This window comes from Falco rusticolus, chromosome 1, assembly GCF_015220075.1.
Source record: "Falco rusticolus isolate bFalRus1 chromosome 1, bFalRus1.pri, whole genome shotgun sequence".
NCBI lineage: Eukaryota > Metazoa > Chordata > Aves > Falconiformes > Falconidae > Falco > Falco rusticolus.
Window position 1 is genome coordinate 24,249,578 of NC_051187.1, and position 23,671 is coordinate 24,273,248.

Genomic DNA, 23,671 nt, shown 5'->3' on the forward strand with positions numbered 1-23,671 from the left:
ATATTTTTTTGGGGCTTTTATCCCACTTTTCAGATGTGGCATGATGTAAGTGACTGCTCTGAAGTGAAGGCAACTGTTCTTCGGAGCTTGCTCGCTCCGGCAGCACAGTGGCAACGGCTCCGCTGGGGCTGACCCGTGGTACCTGCCTCTGCTGGGGGCCAGCAGCATCTTCCTCGGGAGGAATCTGGGGGCTCACATCAGCAGCAAGAGGCATGAGCAGGCATGGCCTTGCCAAAATACCTCCCTCTCTTTAGGTATTCAGCATGGCTGGAGGAGAGGGCTGTTACTTGGGGGTGTTTTTGCTGATTCCACCCAGGCTTTGGTGTCTGCGCAGAGCTGTGGCGGAGCTGCTGCCAGCCCTGCCTCCCACACAGCCTCCTGTCAGGGGAGCCGAGGACATTGCCTTGGGAGCAAGGCTCGCCAAGACGTCTCTCTACATTGGGAAAATGGTCTTGGCGTGCAGCTCCGGTGTAGGACCATGTTGCCTGCAGCCAAGCCTGCATTGCCCACCCACCAGACACTGCTCTTCAGTTCCCTGACCAGTGTAAAGCCTTGCCAGGCCAGGAAATTGGTGTGCAAACCTCAGCTGCTTTGTCCTCACTGAGATTTTGTGTGAAATCTCGAGCTCAAGTGAAAAAAACCATACCTTTCTGTGCTAAAGATGAGGCTGCAGGTAACTCAACTGACCAGAGTAACGTGGATCAGCAGCAAAATTGGGAAAGGACCCAGAAGCTGCCAGGGACACCCATCACAAAGATTTAGACCTTCACTTGAGGCCATGCAAGTTTTTTTTTTCCTACTGACTTGGGATTAGACAGGTCTTTCTGGAGGACTTTCATTTATATGTCTTGAAGTCAGGCAGCTGTTATCTGTTCTCCTGCTGAAAACATCCAGCACATGGTTGATCACTGCGTCTCCGCCGCAGGAGCTGCACGGAGAGCCGGGGCTGTGTGCAGGAAGAAGGTCTAATTAACAAAATCTACACTCCAAGAATTTGCTGTTTTCAGGGCACTTCTCCACCTGCCAAGCTGTGCTAATGTTAGCGGCGCACGGCGAGAGGAGTTTTGAAACAAGTGCTGGAAAAATCCCAACCCCTGTCCCTGAACAAAACGCTGCCAGCTCCTGAAAGACTTGTATGACAGACTGAGAGCCCTGTAGCTGTCAGTTCTTCATGCCCTTTGGGCTCTGCTTATTATTTTTGAATACTTTACCTCTCTGGTGGTTCTTCTGGCAGTGTGTCTCCTTTACAAGCAAAAAATAAGGGTCTTACCATGGCTGCCTTTAAGTCTTGATTTAAATAGGCTAACTATGACTTCTGATGTCATTATAATGATGATAATCTGTGTCGGATTTACATTTTGCAGGAATGTAAGAGGTACATCTTAAGTTGTGTCGCCGGTCTCGTGGCGTACGCCAGCAAGGTGAACAGATGCAGGTTGGTGCCTTTTCCAAAGCCCTGTAATGAAGCAAGGGAGAGGTGAAAGTATTAAAAAAGACCCAGAGGTGGAGCAAGGGCTGCAGTGCAGACCTTCCCTTCCCCGTTTCGTCACTCACACTCACATCAGTGACATTTCATCTGCGAAGGGCAAATAAACACAGGAAAATGATTTGGAGATGGAAGTTCAGAGAGGTGTGGAGAAGGAAGGATTTGGTGAGTGAAGGTTTTGTGAAGAGAATCACTGGCTGGGATTACTTGACAGAATTATACTTCATTACTGATGCTTCACAGCCTTGATTTTCATATTTATTTGTGACTCTTCTTTTTTAAACCACGGGCTCTTTTGACATGAGAGTCATGCTGTGTAAAGCGCTATTGATTAGAGTTTCTAATTTCATGCCATTACAGCATGACCATTGGGGAATGAAATCTATTTTATTTTTTCCACCAGGGCCATGCCAGCAGTGCTTGGGATGCAGCCATCGCGCAGGCTGTCATCAGCAGGCATTTCCAGCTAAAGATCTTTGCTGTTTCAGCCAAAAGGCGAATTTGCCCAAGGTCTAAGCCTCAGCTCAGTGTGTTGTTCCTGGAATTAGGACAGATCAGTGGCAAAGTGTATTTTGAGGCCAGAGGTTTCCAGAAGGATGACTGACTTGGGAACTTTCCATTTTTCACTCAGGCCTGCAAAAGGCCATTTCTTTTCCCTTTCCAGAGAGATGGTTGCCATTTGCAGTAATACCTCCTGTCTTTCCACCATCTCTGGTTTGGTGCTCAAACAAGTGAAGAAAGTCACTAAAGGTGTAGGAGAATCCCAGATGGCATCTGCTGCAACCGTGTCACGTGCGTAATCCCAGGTATGTACAAGCTGCAAGAACCGATTGTAAACCGGACAAAGATCTGTCCCAGCTTTATTAGAAACAGGATTTTTTCCTCTCACATGCTGGATTTGGCCCCTTCTGGGGTTTCCCAAGGAAAAGGTTTGTGGTATGACAGGGGAGCTGGTGGGTTAATGGCATTTCACCCTGTTGGTGCTGCCTAGGGGCATCTTCCCTCTCCCTCCAGGATGCCTTGCCTGTTTTGGTGTGTCCCAAAATAATCTGTAAGAGGTTTCTGTAGCCTCTTGCAAAAAAATATTATTTTTTTATTTTTTTTTGCCTGTGTAACAAAGGCTTGCTATCCTAAGGTAAAGACACTGGGAAGGTAAAGTCAGCCTAAGTCTGCAGCTGAGCCTGACTCTAATGAGTTTCCCTCACGGTAGAACTAACGTGGCTTGTCTTACATGCTGGTTTTACCTCTGAACAGTAGACACGCACTAGCTGTCCTGGACTAATGAAGCTTTCCAGCAGTGAAGACAAGCTCTAACGGAGCGGCTATAGACATGTGAACCCCTTACAAATAGCCAGATGAGAGAAGAGTGAATGCTTTAAATCTGTCAAAGGGGAACCAGCCGAGAAAGTTCTCCGACTTCTGCTTTATTCCAGGAGCTACTGACACCCGCCAGTGGGTGATGAATTAGTGCAGCACAGCTGGAGCTACTCAAGGGCTGCAGATGCAAATCCCAGGGCTGCTTCTACGTGTTCTTCAACACCAGAGGTAGCGTGGCCAGTCTGGGGTTTCCCTTGCAAAAAGGCATCAATGTACTGGGCTGGGCTGAGAAAAATGGGGAGGCTGAGGAGGCAAAAGGGACCTCTTATTGCTGTCTATAACTCTTAATAGGAGAGTGTGCAGAAGACAGAGCCAGGCTGTCCTCAGACATGTAGAGCGACAAGACAAGAGGCAACAGACACAAATTGAAGCATGGGAAATTCTGATTAGATACGGTGTAAAAAGTGTCCACCCTAAAGATGGCCAAATGGCAGATACGGGGCCCGGAGAGGCTGTAGGATCTCCAGGCTTTGAGATGTTCAAAACTCAGCTGGACAAGGCAACCCGGTAAGTTGATGCTGCTTGGTCTGGGGGTCGTGGGTTTAACTGTGGCTGGCGTGACTTGTGTATGACACCGGGGATGACACTGCTGGTTCAGTCTGCAGTGATGCATTAGGTTCAAGCTTTCGAGCAGAAGCCCAGTCCTGCCCTAGCTAAATCTGCCAGGTCAGGCCACTCACTTCTGAATGCTGTGGCTCTGATTCAGCATTGCAGGATGCGTCTTGCTGGCGCTGTCCTTGCTCTCGCTGGTGTTACAAGTGCAACGCTTCAAAACAGGAATCAGGAGTGGGGTGCTGGGTACGGCGCCCTACCAAAAAGCCGTTCCCAAAGCCAGCAGGAAAAGAGAAAACTCTGTCACCACCCTTTAAGCCACCTGCTTCCCAATGGCAGCTCCACCCTGGGGAACAGGTTGGTGATGTCTCTTGACTTCACTGTCGGATGTGGTGAGATGTTCAGTCTCCCTTACCTGCAGAGGGTGATTAGCCAGCACCCTGCAGGTGCGGGGCACAGCAGCCCCTGGGAACGGGTGTGGGACAGCCAGGCTGGGCAGTTCAGTGCCATGCTAGCCTTGCCCTTTTGTTTCTGGAATGTGCCCCAACTGGCAGATGTATTTTAAAATTCAAAAAGCCATTTGCCTTCATGGAGTGAGCAAAAGGGTTTTTGGCCTCAGCTGGAGCACAGCCTGGCCAGTAACATCCCAGAGCCCCAACGCAAAGGAAGCATCTTCATGCTGTTCTCATCACTTCACATGAATGTCCCCACTCCAGTTGCCACAGCAGTGCAGAGGCTTCAGACAAGGGTCTGTCTTCATCTCCTGCATAGTTTTGGCTTCGCCCATCACCTGCACACATCAGATCGGCCCTGCTGGAGGTAATGGTGAGATGCGATGCCCATCACTCACAATCCATCTGCTGCTGCCCAGTGTCAGCTTCCCTTAGGACTTCCCTCCGGCAACCTGCAAAGTTTTGGGGTTTTGCCTCTGCTGGGAGGGGAACGTCAGCCCCTTCCGCAGTACTGGGGTTTCAGTGTAATGCAGTCCCGATGAACTCCATACCTACTTGCTGCTTGCAGAGTCCTGTGGGCTTTTGCTGGCTTGCTGACATTTATATACATTTCTAAATATCACGGAAGTATTGCTGGGAGAGGGAAATGTGGAATGAATGACATGGACTTGCAAGCAGCAAAGGGAAAAAGGTAGTGGGGAGTTTGCTTGTAGTAACCATGCCAATGCACCCCAAGGAGCGAAGGCTCCTGCAGGCACGGTGCCTTTCCCAGGAGATGAAATGAACTTCTTCAGGTTTAGCCCTAAGTAAACGGCAGTCCAGCTCATAAAACATCCTGAAGTGCAGAACTGTTTACAGACTTTATTTGTCTTGAGCCTTGCGCTTTGTGAGATCAGAGGCAATTTTATTACCCAACTTGGTGCAATGTCATTCCAGAAATGATCACAAATGCCATGTGAATGTTTACCGTAATGAGGAAATACATTACAGCCCGGAAGGATGGCAGTGTCTAATAGAAATATACTTCTAGAGCAGCTGAGGGCCAGTCCCAGGTATAGGCTTTTGCTTCTTTTTACTCTGGTTTCTACCTTGCTCTTAGCTAGAGCTGAACGAGGGGACATATCCAGACCCCGGTGTTCCCTGACTCCCTCTCCCTGCAGCTGGACACAGGACAAAGCCAGAGGGGCAGGACTGTGCCTTCCCTCCCCGGTAAGGGCATTGGTTTTGGGGAGCAGCTCCCCATGGTGAATTAGAGCCACGGCTGCACGGCAGAGCGGGGAACAGCAGCAATGCATAGCTGGCCGGCTTGGATTGCACACAAAGTGGAACTTGGTCAGCTTCCAGTACTGGAATCTAGCCTTTTATTTTCCAAGGAAGATGCAAGCAATTTGTCTTTAGGATGCTATAAAGGTGCCTTCAAGAATATCATATAGTCTGCTAATGCTACAGAGAACCTCTTAAAAACTTAATTGCCTGTGTCACCAAATGAGAAGAGAGTAGTCCTTTGAAAGATCCTGTGTTTTGAAAACACACAGTTGGTTCTAAATACTTTCAAATGGTACATGCTTCTTTACTCCTGCTGACAATAAGAGTAATTGCTGAGCGCAGGATAAAGGAGATTGTCTGAAATGTTTCAGCACTATTTTCTTGTTCCGTATTTTTTTCACAATGCAAAAAAGACAGCGGCATTCTTGGTCTGTGACCAAACAAGAGGAGAGGTTTGCTGCTCATGCCAAGAGGCAATCAAGACTGAGAGATCTCAATAACAAAGTGACACTTTGAGAACATCTCAGCTCCCGCCCCACTTCCGTGTGCCCCTTTCCTCACCAGCCATTCACGATCCTCTGATATTTTACGGATCACTAAAAGGCAGATGAACAAACCCAATTAATCACAATTACAGCCGTGTTTCGCTATGGGCGCAGGGCAGCAGGACCTGAGAGCCCTGGAGACACCGGGGCTGTGTGGCTCCTGCACCACGTCCAGCACAGAGAGGCAGGGTACAGCCCTGGCTGCCAGGACCAGACCTTGAGCACTGGGGATGAATAACGTGAGTGAACCCCAGGAGCCACTGGGGCGCCGAAATCCAGGTCTCATTGCCACCAGAGCACACAGCTCTTCTGAAGAAGAAAAAACTTTTAAGAAACAGCCTGCTGCCCATGCTTTAGAAGAAAATGGGCTTCATCAAGCACAGCTTCCATGGAAGAGAGGTCCTCGAGGTTAGAAACCTGCTGGAGCCAAGGTGGTTTTGGCTCAGCAATGCCTTCCAGTTTTGGCCCCCTGCATGCGTGGCAAGATGCAGCCTCGGTTCCTGCTACAAGTCTGCTGCCCACAAGGATGGCAGACAGGGATGTTTCCTCCCATCACTTACTCACTGCACTGACTCACCAACATCTCTGTTAATTCTGGGGAACAGGGAACCTCGAGCGTTTCGGTTTGGTCACTCACCCATTGCTTTTAATTTATTTTGGCCATGGTGTTTAGCATAGGGGATCCTTTCATTTCAGCCTGGTCGGAGCTAATGGAGGTGTCTCCTAGCACTGCATTTGTCCGTGTAGGACTTGTTTTGCTCTCTGCACTTTCCTGTATGGCCTGTGATGCAGCATAGTACATCACAAAGCAATATCCACTGCAACATGATGTGACATCAGAAACCTCAAAGGAGACACAGGCTTACGCTGCCTGCACTGCTGATATGTTTTCTTTGCATCTGCTCTGAAAGCAGGGGGAAAATGGGTGTGAGCTATAGCTTTAGCAATTTTTTTAAAATATATATATATTTAAGTGTTCACTGTTTTTTTTGTGCAAGCAGATATGCAAAGCACAGCAGATGTCTCAGACTTCAAGAGACAAGGGAACATTTCTCCTCAGTCCTTAGACGAAATGGACTGGGCTTTGCTCCAGAAAACAGGAACGATTAATCCATCACTGAACATGAACTTAAATGAGCTAATATTGGGTATTTTAGTTCTGATGTATGTGCTAAATGAAGTAATCATTCAGGGCGCAAAAGTAATGTCTTTGGGAGAGTGCTATAAACCATGGAGGCTGTGGCACGCGGGGCTGGAGCGGGCACTGGCATGGCTATCGTTCTTGCAGCAGGTGTGTCCCAGAGCAGCAGGAAGGAGTGCATACTGGGACCGAGCTGCACGAGACTGCTGAGTATCCTCTGAGCACAAGATGAGTAAATGCTGCTTAGCTGAGACAGTCTGCAAAGCAGTTTTGGTGTCTGGACACCTGTCACCTGCTCTGGCCCCTTGCTTTAGTGGCTTTGTGCTGAAGATGCCTCTGCATTGTGCTTTACATGCCAGGGTGAGTCCTTCCTCACATTATCTGCCATCCTATATGCTCTGCACTGCGCTGCAAGTACCACTAACCACAATTACATCCTTAAGCAAGAGAGAGCAATTGATATTTTATCATTGGGATTTTTTGCCGTGACTTTTGTACCCACCTGGAGTGAACAAACTATTACAAGTTTCATCCAATTATGTTAAGTGCAGTTGGACATACTGTGCCGAACACAATGTCTTTTCAGTGGGAGAGAGGGGCAGTCCGTTATCAGCTCGAGGCACCATCATTCATTAAGACATCATTTGCCTCTCACCAGCAGAGCCGAAGCAGCAAATCTATAGGATGTCATAATAAGGTGTGCTAATGAAAGATAGGCAGAACAGGATTAACAAAAGGGTCCTCTCCACATTATACCTTCCTCTGACTACTTTGCTCAGTCCCTGTCTTTTATGATCTCCTGAGGGAACGTTTCAAAGGGGTGCGTGGAAGTGAGGCCCACAAATCCAATTAATTGCTGGTTGGTTTGTGCCTAGAATCACTATGTGCCACTCAAAAAAAAAAAAAAAAAAGCCCTACTGCAGCAAACTATAAAAAGGGAAATATTGGGCATACAGTGCTGTAAATAAGCCTCTCATCCAGCCCTGCCTGTTGTTCTTTCCCCGGGCTAGGAAAATCTTGGATAACTAGTTCAGGACCTTTGCTCTCATGGACCACCACTGCCCTTCTGAGCCAGTACAGTTAGGATCTTATTTTGACTGGAATTACTTGTTTGATGTGCCAGAAGCTAAGTGGGAGAAAGATCCCACTTGCTTCCTAGGGTCACAGCTCCTTGATCTCCAGCAGGCAGGACTCACTGGCTGCTCAGAGAGGTCATCATTCCTGGAGCAAGCGCTGGGGAAGCGATGGCACATGTCCTCCATCCCTTCCTCACTCCCAACTCCATGTTGGCCATCATGAGCACATCTGGGGAGGAAAGACAGAGTTAAAGGTTGTGGTTAGCCTCTTGGTCTAATCAAGGTGCCACCAGGATTCAACAACGTGTCTTCATGACACGATATTTCTCTGGCTAGTTGTCCAAGGGCTGCGCCTTATGTTTTGCCTACCTACAAAGCAGACCTTTTGTGACCTTCATAACTGGACTGTGTGTGGGCAGCTCAAAGATTTGCTAAGCATAAAAAGAAGATGCTCCACAGTTTATTGATTTTGCATTTTGTATGCTGCTACAGATCTCGGGCAGGGGGAGGAAAGAAGGACATGCTTTTACCAATGTAGTTCTACATACACGCATGTGTCCCAATGCGTAACACTAGTGAACATACTGTGACTGTGATTCAGACCTAGTGATACTGGTACAAAGATGCTTTTCTCAGCATTATTCACTCGGTGGGGGTAAGCTGGAGTGTCTCTGAAACCAGTGTGTGGAGCCAGGATGGACCCACGCAGTGCCACATAAACTCTCCCTGAGGCACCAGAGGAACCGACGGGTGGCTTCAGAAGTCCCATCACTAAGGCAGGAGGTGGGGGTTAGGGCACTGACACCGATCTTGTGTTTCTGCCAACACTTCCCACATAATTCTGTCTACAATAAGGCTCTTGGTGGTATAAGAATGTCATAAAAATCCACATCTTAAATCACTTTGCTGTGATCTGGCTGTGGTCTGCCCTGTGAGCTACTTGTAGGGGATGATGACCAAGACCCATGGTCCTGAAGGAGTGTAGTACGTGGTGCTGCAGAAGGGCTGAGCCAGGTGTCTCCTTGCACCATTACAGCCAGCCCCAAATCTGGCAGCAGAGGAACTCTGGGAGGGGCACGGAGGGACACTCCTCGTGTCTGTCCCACTGTGAGTCTGGACACAAGTGAACCACGTGGACCCCCACCCCCACCTTGCCAGCGTGGCAGCAGCCGGGGCACACTGCTGGCAGGCAGAGACCTGGCTGGTAATCTGCTTAAACGTAGACCATAATAACATGAACTTAGAACTTTTGCAAATTATTAGTAATGCAGGCTTCCCCCCTGCCTTGTGAGTGTGTAGTACAGAAAGGTGTACATTAAATTTAGCTTGTTCCTTGCAATTTGTGCTTCCCAGAGAGCAGCTACTACCTGTGGCACTTGGGACCCGAGATGCAGCCGAGAATCAGCTAGTCCAATAATTCACCTACACAATCCTACACAATCCGTCCCTGGAGGGAACGAAGCAGGCGCCTGAAGGCATGGGGGAATCTTCTATCTGTCTTCTGCACTGTTACGGCTTTTATCCAATTACCTGACTTTTTACCACCCATAATGTGTTTTTCTTCCCAGCATGCCTAGAAGAAGCACTACATCTAGTTGCCCAAAGGGGAGTTTCTGTGGAGGCAGATGAAGTGACATGACCAAGGTCACCCAGGGCCTGTGTCAGAGAGAGGAGCTGAGCCTGGGGCTCTCCCGGCAGGGACTGAGTGTTACAACGTAGGCTTTGGATGTAATGCCAGGAGAAGGATTTCACGGTTGAAGAAGAGCCCGCTGTAAGTTCTGCCCTACCTCTGAAGCCACGGAGAACAGCAGGTCACCAGGAAACATATTCTATTTCCCAGGGCTTACCAGGAGAGGCATGGCATGTCCACAGTTGGACCAGATGTGCAGCTGATTCCTTCATTTGCCTTTTTGATTCCCATTCTCATTATCAGACCAGCCCTGCAAAATTGAGTTTTCTTGTTACTTCCCAGAAATACCATTTTCCAATGATTTTTCTACTTCTAGCGTGGGTCAGACTGTCACAGTCAGGGGCTCCATTGCGGTCTGTAGGTGGATGAGGGAGGTGACGCAGGCCTGCAGCAGGGTGGCATGGCCAGGCACTGCCACCAGCACAGCAACAAGGCAGAAACTTTCAAGTGTTCCCCAGAGAGTACTTCAGGAGCCATGAACCGAGGCAACTGCTTAAGCATGCGTTTCCACCAAGAAACTCTTCTAGAAAATCTGAAACTGAGCTTGAGCCAAAAGCACGGGAGATGATCTTGCCTCAAACACTGTTAGAAGGAAACCTCTTTGCCCAAAACTTCTCTAGCTGTTTTTCTGCACTCCAGTAAACCTGGCTGTGGTCTCCACCCTGGAGATGACTTCATTTTGTTAGGTTTCTCAGCACAGGCTCTCTGTGCCTCAAAACCAATTGTTTGTGCTGCAGTTGGAAAATGTGTATCATCACAGTTGCCTTTTTTTTCCACTGCAGAATAATTAATCGATATTTCTCATGGAGGGCAGTCAATTCTCATTACACTGGGCTTTCACAAAGCTGGTTTGGTTTTTTCACTGAAGTGGAATATCCAAGAGACACTTCATGCTCAGGCTGATGCCTTTGCTTCACACCCTTGCTTGCCCTGGGCTGTGAGAGTGCGAAGGCAGCACAGCAAATTCCACATTGCGGGAGGCAGCCACCGCTGCACAACTCTCTGCCAGTGTAAAAGGCATGAAGGTTTTCCTGCAAAGTTTTCCGTGCAGCTCTGTGCCATCTGCTGTGTGCCTGTGACACAGTGCCGAGGGCCAGGGAAGGAGCAAGGCAGAGTGCAGGCTGCAAGCCGCCAGCCTTTTGCTAATGCAAGACCACAACCCCGTGCCAGCTGTGGAATTGGGGTGGCACCTTCATCCCACTACGGGGTGGCTGAGGAGCACCATCCTGGCAGCGCTTACTGCGGTGCAGCGGCATAGGTAGAGTCTGCCCCTATAAATATATGATCCATCGTAATCTGATGGCGTGGGGGGAAGCGATGTGCACGCGTGAGAACCAAGCGCTGACTAGCACCAACAAAGCTGTGTCTGAGTCTTCCATTGGGCTCATGAGTTCCTTCCTGACTCCGTGTATTTTACTCTACAATACAGTCCTGGAAGTCATTATTATTACAAAGAATCACTAATTCAATAACGCCACTATCCTGCATGAATAACATCCATACAATATTAATGCATTTCCCCACCCCCCTGTATTCATTGCAGAACACAAAAGGTTAAGAACACAAGGAGTCTTAAGGCAAGGACGCTGTTAACACGACAGTGACTGTTACCCATGCCTTGCTAACACTGAATTGAAGCTCTGGAAATTACGATTGCAATGCACAGTTTTGGATGCCATTCACAATTAAAAAAAAAAAAAAAATGGCTAAAAGTTAAAACTTCAAACAGAAGTAGGAAAGCTGCCTGGCATTACATGATAACATGGCACTTTATTATGCCTCTTCAATTGTTTGACGTTTATGCCTCTGTTTAGCAAGTCTGTTCATTATCGTTCTCCAATTAACAGAGACTTTTTTCAGATTATTTTTATGAAATTCTCATTTAATTAGCAATACAGTTGAGCCTCAAATGGCAGTTTTAAAAATATCCTTCTACCAATCAAGCAGCCAAATGGTCTTTCTGAGATATTTGCAGAATTGTAAACCTTCGTTTCTCTGCTAATTATCCCCCTGCTTAGATGATGGGAATGTGAACACCTGACAATCGGGGGTTATTCACTGGACGCTTTCATTGCACACGGTGTGGAAAAATACAAATTTCACTTATTAAAACCATCTTGTGGGCTTTTTTTTTTAAATAGAGAACGGGATTTATCAGACAATTTTCGGATTCTGCACAATAGATGGGGAATTAAAATAATGGATGACAAATAATAGAAAACAGGTGTGATAGGAGACGTCAGGCATTCTACAGGCACAGAGCAAAATGGGAGGAAATGCATTTATAGTACAATAAGAAAAGCAAAAAATGTTTTAAAAAATAAAATCAACAGTAAAATTTCAGTGAGTGGGCCTTCCTGCTATACAGCTGGAGACCATTATGGTATTTAGCAATAAATACACAAATAAGCTTAAAATGCATTTTTGCTGTATGTTCATGGGTATATGTAGTTTGGGTAGAAAAAACCCCAGCCCTTAATCTGCCACTGAACGCCTTCCACATTCGCAAGGGAAGGTGGCAGCTTTCCAGGTCTCTGCTGCTCAGCCCTCTTGTTGCGCCGCGCTCTGTGCGATGCTGCTGCTCTCCAGCGCCTTGGGGTGGGTGAGCACATGCACCCATTGCAACGCGCCTGCTGCCCGTGGCCAGCGCCGCTGGCTCAACAGGGGAGGGGTGGTTGTTGGCTGGTATCGCGGAAAACTGATGTTGCCATAGCAGAGGGTCATGGGGCAAAATACTACATTTCAGAAGGAAGGAAACATCTTCTGTTTCAGGTTTTATCGCTGTTTCTAGCAGGAGATAACAAGACTTCTGCCCATGCCAGAGGTAGATTTTAGATGCTGTTGGTGCTACGCGCAATGCGAGGGGACAGCTGATTCAGCAGCTGTGAGTTTCCAGGGCTCCTGCTCTCATGGATGGATATCCAAGCAGTCCTCTGAAGCCCAGACAGGTAGGAAGAGGGGAACTGAGATACCAACACGGCCCTTTCCAATGGCTGAGACACTTCAGGTTTGCAAGACCCCACCAACTCCTCACCAGCTCTGAGAAGTGCTTCCAAGTCAGCATTTGGGGAGCAGGGAGAGAAGGCACTGATGCCTGCACCCCGGCTCTAAGGGGGAGTCATGAAATAGTCTGCTGCTGCAGCCAGATAAGTGGAGAGGATTCCTCCGAGAGTCACTTTGGATCTCCAGCTGCAGTAGTACGTTGTTATGAATCTCTATCAGTGCACTCGTAGTGCAACTGGAGAGTATGTCTGACATTGCCTCCAGTGACCTTTTCAATATAGTCCAAGTGCTGCGGAGCTGGTGTTTCAAGAGGAATTCAAATCGAATTTACTCAGGCAGAAAGGATTGGCCTGAGGATAGCCCTGCCACTTGCTTCGCATTTCTCCTTGTCATTCTCATGGAAATTGCAATTCTTTATGCATGATGCTTCTTCCCGTGCCACCGCAAATGTCTCCCTTCAAACAACAGGAACAGCCACGCTGCTTTGAACAGCGGGTCCCAGGTGGCCTGGCAGTGCTGCTGGTGAAGGGGGTTTGCAGGTGCTGCTGGCAGCTACAGGAGTGGGAGGATGAAGGTGTGACCTTGAATGCACCACGCTGAAAGGTCACAGCGTGGCCATGTGCACCGGCACCCCAAATCAGCTGCTGCGTGTCAAGGACCCACCATGGTGTTAAAAGATGCAGCTCCTTGGTCATGGGATATGGGAACAGCTGAAATCTGTGTAAGCTTCAGGTCCAGTTAGAGAAATATATGGGAGAGAAATTAATTGAGGGCTCTGCAAGGCAAGAGCAGCCAAGGAGCAACGTCTTGGTGCGTAACACCAACGGCTCTGGCATGAGGTCTCTGCCCTTCTCGGGGCAAAGTGCGTGTGGTTGGGAGGGGGAAACGTTGGGGTTTTTTCATGGGCTTTCCTGGCACAGTATGATTATTTCATACATGTTTGTATGAGGTGCTTTAAAATGTAATTTCTTTGATTAATTTGGTGTCTGTGTTTTCACTGTTTTGTTCGCTCCAATTTATGACAAAATTGAACAAAGTGGGTAACAAAATATAGCCCTGTCAGGCTCCTGTCTTCACGGATATAAAGAAAAATGTGAAACTGTCAGGCACACAAATGTGCCAAACCCCAAGGAAAATTATTACATTCTGCTTGACATTTACTTTAATTTTACAAAATTCTGTAATACCATTATAAATAATAATAATAAAAGGCGGCATGGAAATATTTGTTAAGTGTATTTATTTTCATTTGCTGGCTTTGTGATTTATGGGTTTGTTTTATTTTATTTTTTCCCTCTCTCCACATCAGAAGAGAGAGTGAGCACCTTGAGCTCCAGCGCTGCCGCCTGCCTGTCTGCGGGCCAGGGGGACAGAGCAGCTGAAGTTGGGTCATCCATGGAAACGAGCCCTGCTCGTAAGGATGTGGGGAAGTGATGGGATGTCTCTGCTTTCAAAAACTCTGCAAGCCTTTTGTTGAACCCCTGTGAAGTGCTCTGTAAGGGGACAGGTAACTGGGTCAGGTCCATAACTGCTAATACCAAGCCAAGAAAGTTGGTTTATACCAGCTAAGGGTCTAACTGGGGGTGATCTGGTGGTGCTGGGTTGGAATGGGAGACAGACACCCAAAATAAGTGTGGGAAGTAGGCGGTCTAACCCAAAGACTCATAGTGAAAGTAGAGAGTTGAGCCTGGAGAAAAAACCACAAGAGTGTAGAAGCTGGCAGCACTCCACTTCCAAGAATGGGATGAGCAAAGGCTTTTTGAAAAAAATACACATGGGTGATGCTGAGGGCCCAATCCTGCCTACCCTGCTGGTGTGAGCATTGCCATTCGACCCTTTCCATGAGGTCAGGGCCACCTCATCCTTGAAGCTTCTACGAAGAAACCCCGTAGCACACAGTTTTTAATCGAGAGCTCTTCAGTCTTGCTTACTGGAGCTCCAAAGGCCATTAGGGCTTGTACTCCCAACTCACTTAATTGGTTCTGAAAATCCCATGGTCTCCTCCCTGCCAAGCCTCAAAGTAGAGTCACACACCAAAGGAAATGGGAGAAGAAAACCACTTCAAGGCATCAAGGTGACTTCTCCTCTGACAGACGAAGGCAAAGAAAAGTGTATGAAAATAATTGATGGGATTTAGCGAACGGAGCTGGCATCATTTACATACTGAACTGACAGCATGCGCCATTTACAGGCCCTTTGCACTATAAATAATGCCTTATAGTGACACAAAAAAGCCCTATTTATCTTGGAAGTTAAAAAGGCACCATCTGAGTGGACAAACCGCTTCTGGAGTCCCCAAGAAATTGTTTATCTAGGAGACTGTGCTTTAGATAAAGTTGTATAACCTGGCTGATACAGGCATGGCTCCGTAGCCAGTGAACTGTGGCACTCCAGGGATTTCCAGCCCCCGTTCCTGATCCCTGCGGAGGCTCCCCCAAGGGCTGGTGCACCGCCTGGGACACAGCTCTAACCCATGGGCCCCTGCAGTCCAGAAACCTCAGAGGGCTTTGAGTGGCCAATATCTGCCACCTTTCCCCTCGGCATCCCTGTTATCTCTCATTTCCAAGGTGTTTGGGTCTCCTTAACAGCCTCCAGCTGGGCTGGGCTGGGCTGGGCTGGGGGGTGAGTGCTCCCAGCTGCTCCCCACCAGCATCCCCCTGCTCACAACCCCCACCCTCGCTTTGGTTAAAACAAGCTCGCTATCAGTAGCTGCACTGTGGTGACCTGGCTTGTTTGGCCAAGTGGGTTAGGGGGTGCTCTGTGCAACTGCGATGTCCAGGGGAGGTGCCTCTGAACAGGTGAGGCTGGTGACCTCTGCAGCCAAGCAAGGATGCAGGGACAAGCTCTGGTACAGCTCCCGCACAGCTGGTACCTGATGGAAGGTGCACAATGGCCATTGCAGCACACGGGAGTTTGTCACAGTGTCAGTGCTCTAAGTCCCAGGTAAGCCCTGATGTCCTTGGATCACTGAGCTGGTGGGAACAGGCCTTGTTGAGGGGTTGGATGCTCCTAGAGGGAAAAGCTTTTCTGTTTTGTGAGAGGTTTTGGAGAGCTTGAGTCTTCCTTCTAGCTTGCAAGGCTCAATTTGTTCCACCCGTGAGGGATGGCCGAGGTGGGCACTAAACCCCACGGCAGCATGGAGGCTGTAGTCACCCAAACCAGGTAAGGAGGGTCATCCCTGGGGTCTCCAGGAGCATGGCTGTGCTGCCAAGGGCCATGCCAGTTCAACGGCCACCAAACCGGGACCCCTCAGTGCATGTACTCGAGTGAGCAGTGCTGCTCCCGCACACACCCCCCATCCATCTCCTGGCCTCTGTGGCCACCTCGGCCTCTCGGCTCCCTGCTCCGCCAGCATGCAGCCTTCCGTGCAGGCCGCTCTGCTGCAAGGCCCTTCTGGGAAGCGAAACCTGCCGCCTGCTCAGGAAAAGGCGTTATAATGGGCAGCTACCTAGGGAGGAAGATGGATCACCGAGTCAGAAATCAATCGAGAGGTTGTGATGGCATCATAAATCAGGGGATGCTGAGCGTTAAAAGAAACCCAACGCTTGATTTATAACTTGGCACAAGCCATTTGTCGCCAGCCAAGATTTTCGGAAAGAGAAACATTTTTGTAAGCTTAATTTAACATTATTTTTTCCACCGTAATAAGCATTTCTGGTTTATTTTTCTTCCCCCACAGATAAAACTCAATGTGCAGATAAAAGCAGCCAAACGGCATCCAAAGATTTTGTTTCACTTTGAAACACTTGATGGGTTTGAGCTCTCTTTTCCCTAATCCAGGGTCATTCCTCTCTGAGCCTCGACTCCTTCCCGATGTCTTTTAGTATCAAGTCTCACTGGGAGTCAGAGGCTTTTGCTGGTAGATGGCTGGTGCAAATCCAACTCATGCTGCTGAAAAGTATTATCAGTCAATCACTACTCTGTTGCTTATGTGAAGCTCGTTTTGGTACCAACAGCAGGTAGACAGCTGCCTCACCTAAACCTGCCTCTGCCCTTCCCATTAGCTGTGGGGCTGCAGGTGGCTGCAGGAGAGACTGAGCAATTAGCTGCAATAGGAAGTGTGATGGGATTTTACGCCCGAGCCGCAGTGACTCAATGGAAGAGATGGGTTTGTGCTGCTGCTGCCCAATGCTGTGCCTGGGAGCCTGCAGTCCCTAATGCACTAGACTGGCTCATCTGTCCCTGCATCCCAGCATCTCCTCTGTTATGCTGCCAGACGGTGCGTAAGCAGCCATTAACATTTTTATTATTTTTTTTTTAATGAAGGGAAGTATTATTCTGGTGTGAGATTTTTTTTGATAATTTAAAACTAAGCATCTGCTTAATTCTAGAGTGCTCTGAGCAACAGTGAAACTTGGTGAAACATCAACAATGCTGTTCCCAAAGTACTTACCTTTTTACCATAATTTTTTAATTAGTTGGATTTTGGAATGGATCGCTTTGGGTGCTTTAAACCAAGGTGGACAGGCACAAGAGATGGGGGCTGCTCTAGAGTTTTCTGTTTGCGCTGGTGATGTTGTGCTTATACAGATCATATGTTGGGTGTGTGCTTGCATACAGGGTACCCTGAGACCGTGTGCTCCTGGCTGAGGTGACCAGACATGTCCCCTGCTGTTTGTCGGTATTTCTGGGAGGCCGTGAGAGGCTGAGGACTGCCCATGGTGGCAATGGGGGCTCCGAGAGGTGTGCTGGTTTCTGCCAGTGCTGCTGGGAAGGGCTCGTGGGAAGCTGCAAGGAGCCCACCAGCACCACCGCTGCTGATGTGCAGAACCAGTATTAACATGGTTACACGACCTACAACGGGAACGCCCAGGACCAGCAGCTGCTGATCCTGGGCATTCCCGTTGTAGGTCATGTATCCATGTTATTACTATCAAAAGGTGCTTGCAGAAGCTCAGCCCTGACAGAAAAGCACCATTTTCAGCTCCTCAAGGAAGAGCTGAGCTGAGGAGGCCATGACAAGGGGGTTGGGTTTGAAGTAGGAGAAAGCTCTTGCTCTGGGTCCCCCTCTGAGTGTTTCCTCCATCATTTTGACTTTCTCTAATTCAGTCCAGACTTGCTGAGAAATCTGCAGACCTCAGGGAAGGTCTTTGGCAAAGCTGATGTGCATTTTGCCTGGTTTCAGTTTTCACGTGAAAAAACACCCAGCCCCCTAATCTACGTGGTTCTCCTTTCAGCTAAGTTAAAGTAACAACCAATTTGTACAGGCCAGGGCCACAGGATCTCTCCACAGCACTTTTATTGGCACTGTTTGTCCATTTGACAAGCATATAATTGTGCTTCTTAATTAGAAGTATTTGTCAGTGCAAAGCATCATACCTGAGGCTGTGGTGGGCACAGACCCAGCCGTGTGACTTGTCACAGCCCAGGATCCACCCCAGGCCATGAAAAGATAAAAAGCAACAGCCTTTTTATGTGCAAAAGGATTAAAAAGCGGCGCTCACCTGGTCCCCTTCTCTCCATGGGAGGGTCTGGTTAATATTAATAATAATAGCAATAATAATAATAGCAATAATAATAATAGCAATAATAATAATAGCAATAATAATAATAATAATAATAATAATAATAATAATAATATGCTTATGGTGATGCATAAGGCCAAGGAGGTCTCCCATGTGCTTGGCAATTGCTGTCACATTCCCGGTGAAGGTAGATTTAGCGGAGGTCTGTGGTGATGGTGTTCAGAGCTCCTCTGGCAGCAGAGGCCTGAAGCAAGATCAGGACAACCAGAGCATCCAACACAGGCTTGCAAAGAGGTTCTGAAAGCAGGGTTTAGCCATGCACCACTGCCTGCTCCACTGAGACGGTCTGTGGCAAACTCCTTGCCTGCTGGGTATGTAGGGCGAGGTGCTCTCGCTCTGGCAGCTGCAAGCTGCCCGTTCCTGTGTGGGATGAGTAAGGCTGACCCAGAGCAGGTCATGTAAGACACCCCCAGGAGCTGGTGGGGGTCCCCAGTCCCAGCTCCCTGCACACATCTCCCATGCCTTGGTCCCCTCTGCCTCTGGGGATGCCCTTTCCCAGCAGCACAGGGCTTTCATTTCTTCTGATACCGATCGAAGGTCAAAGGGCTTCTGTGTCCCTCCCAAACCCAAGTCCTTCCCTTCTCCAGAAAAAGCCTTTTGAAGAAAAAGGTGGTTTCTTGGTGCTGCAGAGGAGCATTGTCCCACACCGGAGAAGCTGTCCACCCAGAGCTGGTGCCTTGCTTCCCTCCCATTTTGTGACCTCCCCAGGCCAGCGGGAAGGAGTTGCGCACAATGGCAGCCTGACTTGCTGCGATGGCGCTTGGCAGCTTCGGACTTGGTGGGCTCCGATTTCATTGTAAAGACCCCTTCTGCCACCCCTTGTAATTGAAAGGCAAGCTTGTAGTACAGCAAGGATCCTAAATGGGTCAGACCAGCAGGCGGGCTCCAAAACAAACATCATTAACGCCAAACCGCTGAACCATACAGCGCAAGCTGACAGTGCCTCTTTTGCCTGCTGACTTGACCACACAGATGCCATCGTCTTAAAGAAACAGCCGGGGCTGCTTGTGCGGGGGCTGCCGGCAGCTACAGGGGAGGGCAGGGGGCGATGGCAGTGGACAGGCAAAGGGCAAAGGTCCCCGCTGGGCACGACGGAGGGCTGAGGGGCAGGGAACCCTCTGCAGAGCTGCACTGGGGGTCTCAGCGCGGCCAGCGTTGCTCCAGTTGGGAGCAGAGGAGGTTGAGGGGTGAACTCATTGTGCTCTGCAGCTTCCCAAGGAGGGGACGTGCAGAGGGAGGTGCTGAGCTCTTCTCCTGGTATCCAGTGACAGGACACATGGGAATGGTTCAAAGCTGCACCAGGGAGGTTTAGACTGGATGTGAGGAAGCATTTCTTTACCAAGAGGGGGGTCAAACACTGGAACGGGCTTCCTAGAGAGATGGTTGATGCCCCCAGCCTGTCAGTGCTTAAGAGACATTTGAACGATGCCCTTAATGTGCTTTAACCTTTGGCCAGCCCTGAAGTGGTCAGGCAGTTGGACTAGATGATCACTGCAGGTCCCTGTCAACTGAAAAAGTCTGCTCTCCTCGGTTCTCTCTGCGGCTGAGCTTCCCTCTGTGCTACTCTGAGTGCTGCAGTAGTTGACCCTGCTTTAGGCTTTGGGTTTCGGGGTAATTTATTTTTTTTTCTTTAGCTAGACCAAAAAGAAGAGCATGGCAGCGCCACACCAGCTGCTTTACTCCCCATTTTTTTGGTGCATCTACATGACTTTGTATTTGGTTGTTCTGGTTGGCCTCTCCCGGAGGGATGTGCGCCTGGGTCCTCCTGCTCCACAGCCTGGGCTGTGGGTGCAGCGCTGTGCCAGCGAGTATGTCCATCCCCCAGCAAGAAGAAATAAAAAAAATATGAAACTCAAATATCCTCCACTTACAAATGGTGCCTATGGTCCATTTAGTTTCATATACACAAAGTAATATCGTTCATAGGCAAAATCCCGGGAGCCTCCCAGAATACAGAGAGGATCGGTGTTGCTTAGTTACCAGCGGTACACTGGCATGCTGAGATAAATCAATACAGCTCCAAATATTAAAGCCTTTAAAATAAAATCAAAGCCGTGTCCATAATCCCCAATGCTTCCCCTTTACCTTCGAACAAACATGGCATCGTGCTGAAGCTGTGCAGGAGGCAGCCAAGGAGCTGGTTACTGCGCAGGCTGCTGCTTCTCCTTTTCTTTCATTCTTTTTCCTTTCTCTCAATTAAAAGCAGAGAACAGGCTGTGCCATCCCAAAGGAGAGAGTGGGATGGAGGGGAGGGGATGGTCCACCAGAGCTGTGTAGCGGACATGGAGGTGAGAGCGACTTCTTGCTTCTCCCCAGCTGCGTATCATGTTTATTTACTGCTCCGAGCTGTGACACTCGTGAATCCCTTTGAAAGCCCGGCTTTCCTGCCAGAGCGCGTGGTCGCCCTTGGACAGATGCGTAGCAGTAGCAGCTCTTGCCTTCTGGGGCCTTGCAAGGTTGACCCTGGGCAAGATGCTCCGGGCTAGATTTGAAAGAAAGGACCACAGAGCCCTGAGCAGAGTCACAGCATGTCCTGATAGTCGGTGCTACCTCTGCTGAGAAATGGAGGGCAGAAATGGCTATAAAGGGTACCAGAGCAGGTGCTGCTCCCCCCCCCCCACCCCCACCCCCCCCGGCGAAGCATCCTGGCTGCCAGGACCACGGGTCCCTGTTGGCCCTGGGGTGGGCGGGCGAGTGCTGGGGTGGCAGATGCTGCCAGGTGTCAGTGTGGGTGGGATGGTGTCATCCTTGGGGAGGCAGGTATGGAAGTTGATAACTTCAAGTGTTTAAGTCCTGCTCTTAATTAAGTAGGAAAATAAGAAAGTCATGTCCCAAAGATTGAAAGAGAACAAGCAAAGCACAGGAAAGAAATAACCCTCTTTGGCTCATTTACTAGAATGAATAAAATCGGTAGGAAATGGTGATTGACCTAACTTGTTTATATAAATTAATTTGCTGAGGCTGATTTTTCTCACGGACACGGAATGGCATGGGAAGGTCCTGCTCCGGAGTCAAATGTTGGCAATGGCTTACACCCACAGGAGTGGGGTGGGCTGCCAGGATCAGGTCTCTGGGCTTGGTAATCCTGCAGAACTGGAGCTGAGGTTCTGAAATGCAAATTTAAAGCAAACTGGAGACCTTGGTGCATGGGCACAGTGCTGAGATAAGTCACTTACTGGCACCTGAGAGTGGGTTAAGCTGTCTATATAGACACAACCCTCAGAATTTGTATGACAGTAATACCTAGAGAAATCTGCCAGGATTAGATCACTTATATTAGATTTGGTAGACGTGCACGTACAGCCTCCTCTCCCAAAAGATTGTAATGTAAGTAGACAAGTCAAAATAGTGGTGAGAAAAAAGGCTGTAACCTTACTCCAGCTTGTAGAAGGCAAACTAGAGCACAGTGAGGTTTACTTGCTTGCCCACAGGGACAAAAAAACCATGTAGCCGAGCTGGGGATTTTCTAAATTCCAGCCCCAGAGTGTGGTGGAAGTGCCAGCACTGTTTGGGGATGCCGAGTTATCATTTGCTGGCACTGATTCTGTGCTCCCAGGAGCTCTGGGCTGAGCCAGCTCAGGACACAGTGCCAGCCCTCGCAGGCAGCGTGGTGGTACTGGTGCTCCTGGGACCTGCCGGAGCCGGTGCCATTCTCCAGCAGCTTCACGGCTCTGGTGAGAACATGCTGGTGCTCCCCAACGGAGGTGGGGCTGTGAATCCTGCCCCCTCCGTGGGCTCCCTGCCTGCAGCAGCTCGCAGATCAAATGTTCACCAGGGCTTGTGGTAATGCAGTGGGGCAAGTATCCCTGATGGAGGGAGAGGCATGTCTGGAGGGTGATTTGGAGGTGTCTGCTGGGGTTCATGTTCCAATCTGCCCACTCCCGGGAGCCAATCTCACCCCACCGCTGGGAGCAGAGAGCTGGGATGCTCGATCTCCCCGGGCTGAGCTCACTGTCGGGGGTGAACCGCCACCACTGTGCCTTGGTGGCCCAGCTGTGATGGGCAATGGCCGGGCCTCGTAGGGTGCTCCTACATGAGCCACACTCCTGATCAGCTGCTAGAAGTTGAGCTCTGACAGGTTTCCAGGCTCACGGGGAAAAGCTCATGCTTTCATCGCGCCTCTCTTCCTCCCAGGGCTCTGGGAGATCACAGGCAATCAGGAGAGTCTTAGCAGGAGGGAAATAGCACTGAATGAGGGGTTTTTTTTCCCTACTGTGCCGCAGCATCTCCCTGCACTTTACTTGGAGCAAACAGCCCAACAGCACCTCCAGCCACAAGGTATCTCTGTCTTTCTGAAGGGGATGCTGGGACCTTCCTCAGCCATCCCAAAGGATTTGTATTATCGAGCCACCAAGAGGAGAGGGAGGGATGAGACCCCGAAAAGCCTTGGTTCAGTGGGGTCGTCCCCTCCTGCGTGATATCCCTGTCCTTCCTTTGTTTCCCCTCTATGAAATGGGATATGCAGAGTTGCCAGATTCTTGTGGTTTTCACCAGCCCTATGGCTGCTTGGAAAGCATGGGAGGGGGTGGGGGTGGGGTTCAAGAGGTTCTCAAAAACAATCTCCCCTTTGTTTTCCTTTCTACTAAAAAATACTAGAAAGTCAGAAAATTGGCAGTCCCTGGCTATAATCCACACCAGCTGACTTTTGGCGGATAAACTTTGCCCTTCCACCTTTCCCCCACGTTGAACAGAGCAGCACACACCTCTTAGAAGAAACCAGATCATTACAATACATAGCTTGTGCGGCACTAAAAGGAAAGGAGAAGCAATAAAATGCACAGGCGTGCACAGCCGGCCACGTTATGATCCTTGTTCCAAGGGAAGGATATCATGTACATTTTAATTGATTTGGTTGAGTTATTGTTAAGTCTCAAGAGGCCTTTTCTTTTTCCTTTTTACCTGCTCCATGAAAAGCCACTCCAGCGGAGGCCTCTTTGGAGAGGATCGCCAGGCAGAAGAACTCAGAGGATGGTTGTCCAAACCGAGGTGAGAAAACACATTTGCACCGACAGCAGCCAGCTTACATTCACAGGCAGCAGCATGGGATGCAACAGAGAAACGATTACAGGCTGATAAAGACAGATGTAAGACATAAACAGCTGAAATTTGACTTAAATATTTATAAGAACCCAGGGCTCTTTTACAAATGTTATGTTTGGGAAGGAGATAGAGTGATTTATAGCTGCTGCTCGCACCACTCGCTCTGCTTTTGTCGCTCTCTGCTCTGAACTAACCTGGTTGTTCTGCAGGCAAGGTGCAACTTTCAGGTCACGTAAACATTGCACAGCGGCGTGGTGCTGTCCCGGGGCTGCCATGGCGTGAGCATCTCCAAGCCCCTCCGCTCTCCCAGCACAGGATGGTCCTGTGGCGTACCAGCACCGTGGGGCTGGGCCTGTGCTGGGGCTGGGGAAGGTTTGCGCTGTGTTCCACCAGGAGCCTTGGCTGTTTGCCAGCAGCATGCCGAGCTCCGTGCTGCTGCCACTGTGGTGGGGCTGTTGCTGGAGGTCGGGAAGGTACCTCCATCCCACCCAAACCACCCTCTCCTTGTGCATCCTGCT

The 23,671-nt window shown here is 49.3% G+C and overlaps 1 long non-coding RNA gene across 1 annotated transcript; it reads left to right on the forward strand.

Annotated features, from left to right (window-relative positions):
- The first annotated feature begins 2,963 nt into the window (after positions 1-2,963).
- LOC119142481 lies at positions 2,964-13,694 on the forward strand. Its single transcript, XR_005102294.1, has 3 exons — positions 2,964-3,031; positions 3,155-3,370; positions 9,464-13,694. It is a non-coding gene; the product is annotated as an uncharacterized LOC119142481 (long non-coding RNA).
- Positions 13,695-23,671: the final 9,977 nt, after the last annotated feature.